Raw genomic sequence first — 6,388 nt, forward strand, 5'->3', positions numbered from 1 at the left:
GCTCAAGCAGTGGGCATAGCACAGTAGTACCTGGAACGGGTTGGTCTTAGTGAAGATGATGATACCGAGGACAGTGCCACACTTGGAGAAAGTCTGGTGCAGAGCATCCAGGATCACTGGGTAGCAGAGATTTTCCCATGATGATCCTGAGTTTGGCGTTCTGGTCAGCCATCACCACCTTAGTGTCCGTGGGCCATTAGAGGCCATGAAAGCCAAGTTTCCCAAATGTACCGGACTTCACCACTTGCAAGGCCAACCCATTGGCATGCACCTTGTTTGGGGAGCTATTGGTCTTGAGCACCTTGTACTTCGAGAACATAGTTGGGCTGTCAGCATGGCACTGGTACTGCTGATGTGTGGTGTCAGCAACTTCCTGCATGTGCGTCTCATTGAAGGCTTGGCTCTTCCCCTTCAGTATGAGAAGGCTGGTGACCTGCTAAAACAGTAGTATCAGGTGTGGTGGTGCATAGCTACATTCCCAACACCTGGAAGGCAGAGGCAGGAGGATTAAGGTTTCAAAGCCATCCTTGACTACATCCTCTCTCACAAAAGCAACAAACACAGGGGACAAGATTTAGACCAGTATAAGGACAGATTCTAAGGTTACACCATATGCAATTTTTAAATATTTGAAACAAGTTTCATGGATACCCTTCAATTATTTGAGTCTTGATTTCATTGTGATAGATTGGCTATTTCCTTGTTAAAAAGCTACTATCTGAGCAAAATCTAGCTTAGGACCCAAACCTGATCCCAAAACTTCCAATAACCAGGTGCGATGAGATCCTCATGATCATCTATATCTCAATGCTATCAGGACCATTTTCAGGAAACTGTTCTGAAAAGTAATTGTATTTGAGCTTATTTCACAGTATTTTTTTAAAGGCATCTATGGGGTTATTTTTAGCATACATACATAAAAATTGTTTTTGCCTTAAGTCAAACTAAATCACCTTAACAGCTGCCCTCATTATGTTTTATAGTTGTTTCTCAAGGAAGTGAGAACAAAGGTTTACTCGAGCTTCTAATAAAGATGGCTAGGCAACGTCAGGGGTTCCAGGCCAGGCAGAGGTACATAGGAAGTTGGAGGCCAACCTGGACTACATAAAACTCTGTATGATGAAAACAAACAATAAAGATGCCTAAATCTANTGGGTTTTCCTGTCATTGTTGGTAGTGGATTCTCAGGGTGGGGATGTTGTTATCGCTTTGCTTATCTCAGACCTTTGTTACCCTTAGCTTGAGATGGGAAACATCACGAAATATCTACATGTGGGTTTGGCCGTTACGACTTAGACTATAGATAGCTTGCCTTATTATAATATTCTCCACATTAACATGTACAATATTCTCGATCTTCTGAGGGAATCACCCTCCCTGACTTCAAGCTGTACTACAGAGTAATAGTGATAAAAAAAAACTGTATGGTATTGGTAGAGAAATAGATAGGCTGATAAATGGAAACGAATTGAAGACCCAGAAATGAACCCACACACCTAAGTTCTCTTGATCCTTGACAAAGAAGCTAAAACCATCCAGTAGAAAAAAGAGCATTTTCAACAAATGGTGTTGGTTCAACTGGCAGTCTGCATGTAGAAGAATGAAAATAGATCCATTCTTATCCCCTTGCACAAAGCGTAAGTCCAAGTGGATCAAGGACCTCCACATAAAACCAGATACACTGAAAAAGCCTCGAACACATGGGAACAGGGGAAAAATTCGTGAACAGAACACCAATGGCTTATGCTCTAAGATAANGAACTGACAAATGGGACCTCAAAAAATTGCAAAGCTTCTGTAAGGGAATGGACCCTGTCAATAGGACAAATCAGCAACCAATAGATTAGGAAAAGATCTTTGCCAGCCCTACAACTGTTAGAGTGTAATATTCAATAAATAAAGAACTCAAAAAGTTAGACTCCAGAGAACCAAATAACTGTATTTAAAAAATGAGGTACAGTGCTAAACAAAGAATTCTCAACTGAGGAATACTGAATGGCCGAGAAGCACCTAAAGAAATATTCAACACCCTTAGTCATCAGGGAAATGCAAATCAAAACAACCCTGAGATTCCACCTCACACCAGTCAGAATGGCTAAGATCAAAAACTTAGGTGACAGCAGATGCTGGCAAGGATGTGGAGAACTAGGAACACTCTTCCACTGTTGGTGGAATTGAAAGCTAGTACAATCACTCTGGAAATCAGTCTGATAGTTCCTCAGAAAATTGGAAATAATATTACCTGAGGACTCAGCTATACCACTCCGGGACATATATGCAAAAGATGGTCCAACATATCACAAGGACACATGCTCCATTATCTTCATAGCAGCCTTATTTATAATATCCAGAAGCTGGAAAGAACCCAGATATCCTTCAACAGAAGAATGGATATAGAAAATGTGGTACATTTATACAATGGAGTATTACTCAGCTATTAAACACAATGAATTCTTGAAATTCACAGGCAAATGGGTGGAACTAGAAAATATCATCCTGAGGTAACCCAGACCCAAAAGGAAATACATGGTATGTACTCATTGATAAGTGGGTATAACCCAAAAGCTTGGAATACCCAAGACATAATTCATAGACTACATGAAGCTCAAGAAGAACGAAGACCAAAATACCCATGGGAAGAGATACAGAGACAAAGTGTGAAGCAGAGACTGAAGGAAAGGCCATCCAGAGACTGCCCCACCTGAGGATCCATCCCAAATACAGTTACCAAACCCAGACACTGTTGTGGATGCCAAGAAGTGCTTGCTGACAGGAGCCTGATAGAGCTGTCTCCTGAGAGGATCTGCCAGAGTCTGGCAAATACAGAGGCAGATGCTTGCAAACAACATAGTACTGAGCACAGAGTCCCCATTGGAGGAGTTAGAGAAAGGACTAAAGGAGCTGAAGGGCTTAGCAACCCCATAGGAAGAACAGCAATATCAACCAATTAGACCCCCAGACCCCCCAGGGACTTAAGCACCAACCAAAGTATGCATATGGAGGGACCCATGGTTCCAACTGCATATGTAGCAGAGGATGGCCTTATCTGGCATCAATGGGAGGGGAGGCCCTTGTCCCTGTGAAGGCTTGATGCCCCAGCTTAGGGGAATGCTAGGGCAGTGAGGCAGGAGTGAGTGGGTGTGATGGTTTGTATATTCTTGGACCAGGGGTGGCACCATTTGGAGGTGTGGCCTTGTTGGAATAGGTGTGACCTGGTTGGAGTAGGTGTGTCATTGTGGGTGTGGGCATAGGATCCTCACCCTAGCTGCCTGGAAGTCAGTCTTCCACTAGCAACCTTTGGATCAAGATGTAGAACTCTCAGCTCTGCTTGTGCCATGCCTGCCTGGATACTGCCATGCTCCCACCTTGGTGATAATGGACTGAACCTCTGAACCTGTAAGCCAGCCCCAATTAAATGTTGTTTTTATAAGACTTGCCTTGGTCATGGTGTCTGTTCACAGCAGTAAAACCCTAACTAAGACAGTTGTGGAGCACCCTCATAGAAACACAGGGGAGCAGCTGGGATAGGGTGTTTTCAGAGGGGAAACTGGGAAGGGGATAACATTTGAAATGTAAATAACAAAAATATCTAATAAAAAATTCCAAAAAGGAAATGTAAATAAATAAAATAACTAATAAAAAAAGAAATGTTCCACGTCTTTAATCATAAGGGAAATGCAAATCAAAACAACGCTAAGATTCCACCTTATGCCAATCAGAATGGCTAAGTTCAAAAATTCAGGAAACAGCAGATGCTAGCAAGGATGTGGAGAAAGAGAAACACTCCTCCATTGCTGGTGGGATTACAAACTGGTACAACCACTGTGGAAATCAGTCTAGCGGTTCCTCAGAAAATTGGAAATAGTACTACCTGAGGACCCAGCAATACCACTCCTGGGCATATACCCAGAAGATGCTCCAACCTGTAATAAGGACACATGCTCCATTATGTTCTTAGAAGCCTCATTTGTAATAACCAGCAGCTGGGAAGAACCCAGATGTCCCTCGACAGAGGAATGGATACAGAAAATGTGGTACATTTATACAATGGAGTACTACTCAGCTATTAAAGGACAAGGCATCAGAAATTTTGCAGGAAAATGGATCCAGAAAATGTTACCCTGGGTGAGGTAACCCAGACTCAAAAGGATATACGTGGTATGCACTCACTGATAAGTTGATATTAGTCAAAAAGTTCAGAATACCCAACATACAACTCACAGACCACATGAAGCTTAACAAGAAGGAAGGCCCAAGTGTGGGTGCTTCAGTCCCACTTAGAAGGAGGAACAAAATAATTACAGGAGGCAGAGGGAGGGACCTGGGTGGGAGACGGGAAGGGGAGGGAAAGGGGGAACAGGATCATGTATGGTGGAAAACAGGAGAGAAGTACAGAGGGCAAGGAGAATGAATAGAACTATGTGGCACTGTGGGAGGGGGGACCTCTAGAAAGTCCCAGACACCAGGGACAGAAGAGTATCACAGGACCCAGGGGAAATCACATTAGCAGAAATGACCAACAGTAGGGAGATGGGGGAAGGTATAGGGAACTTTCGGGATAGCATTTGAAATGTAAATGAAGTAAATACCTAATAAAAAATTTTTTTAAAAAGAGAAAACCTCCAGTAGATAGACAAGGCCCCCATTTTAGGGATGGAACCATCCACCCATCACAATTATTTTTTTTTAATTTTTAATTTTTTATTAGATATTTTCTTTATTTACATTTCAAATGTTATCCCCTTTCCTAGTTTCCCCTCCGAAAATCCCCTATCTTCTCCCCCCTCCCCCTGCTCCCCAACCCACCCACTCCCATTCCTGGTCCTGGCATTCCCCTATACTGGGGCATAGAACCTTCACAGGACTAAGGGCCTCTCCTCCCATTGATGACCGACTAGGCCATCCTCTCCTACATATATAGCTAGAGCCACACGTTTTACCATGTGTTTTCTTTGATTAGTGGTATAGTTTCAAGGAGCTCTGGGGGTACTGGTTAGTTCATATTGATGTTCTGTCTATGGGGCTTCAGTCCTCTTCAGCTTCCTTCACTGGGGACCTTGTGCTCCGTCCAATGGATGACTGTGAGCATCCACTTCTGTATTTGCCAGGCACTGGCAGAGCCTCTCAGGAGACAGCTATATCAGGCTCCTGTCAGCAGGCTCTTGTTGGCATCCACAATAGTGTATGGGTTTGGTGGTGGTTTATGGGGTGGATCCCCAAGTGGGGCAGTCTCTGGATGGTCATTCCTTCAGTTGCTGCTCAGAACTTTGTCTCTGTAACTCCTTTCATGGGCATTTTGTTCCCCATTCTAAGAAGGAATGAAGTATCCACACTTAGGTCTTCCTTCTTCTTGAGTTTCATGTGTTTTGCAAATTGTATCGTGAGTTTCTGGGCTAATATCCACTTATCAGTGAGTGCATATCATGTGTGTTCTTTTGGGATTGGGTTACCTCACTCAGGATGACAGCCTCCAGATCCAACCATTTGCCTAAGAAGTTCATAAATTCATTGTTTTTAATATCACATTTTCTGTATCCATTCTTCTGTTGAGGGACATCTGGGTTCTTTCCAGCTTCTGGCTATTATAAATAAGGCTGCTATGAACATAGTGGAGCATGTGTCCTATTTTAACTCAGAATTGTTCCTATCTAAAGGTAATGCACAGACCAAAATGGAGCAGAGACTGAAGGAAAGGTCACCCAGAGACCACCCCACATTTGGAACCATCCCATATGTAGCCATCATACCCAAACACTATTGCTGATGCCAACATGTGCTTGCAGACAGAAGCCTGGCATGGCTGTCCTCTGAGAGGCTCTACCAGCACCTGAATTTACTTATAGTCAACCATTAGACTGAGCTCAAGGACCCCTATGAAGAGTTAAGGGAAGAACTGAAGGAGCTGAAGGTGATTGCAACCCCATAGGAAGAACATAGGAATAACAGCAGAATCAACTAACCAGATCTCTCAGAGCTCCCAGAGACTAAGCTACCAACCAAAAAACATACATTGGGCTGGTCCATGGTCCCCACTCCATATGTAGCAGAGGACTGCCTTGTCTGGCATCAGTGGGAGGGGAGGAGCTTGGTCCTATGGAAGCTTGATGCCCCAGAGAAGAAGGATGATAGATAGATGAGTTGGGTGTGGGTGGCTTGGTGGTGCAAGCATCCTCTTAGAGGCAAAGGGGAGCAGGGATGGGGTGGGGGGCTCATGGAGGGGGGACTGGGACAGAGGCCAATATTTAAAATGTAGATAAATAAAATAATTAATTAAAAATTCAGTACTGGGGCTGGTAAGATGGCTCAGCAGGTAAGAGCACCCGACTGCTCTTCCAAAGGTGCAGAGTTCAAATCCCAGCAACCACATGGTGGCTCACAACCATCCTTA

The sequence above is a fragment of the Mus pahari genome, chromosome X (genome assembly GCF_900095145.1).
Source record: "Mus pahari chromosome X, PAHARI_EIJ_v1.1, whole genome shotgun sequence".
In the NCBI taxonomy this organism is placed as follows: Eukaryota; Metazoa; Chordata; class Mammalia; order Rodentia; family Muridae; genus Mus; species Mus pahari.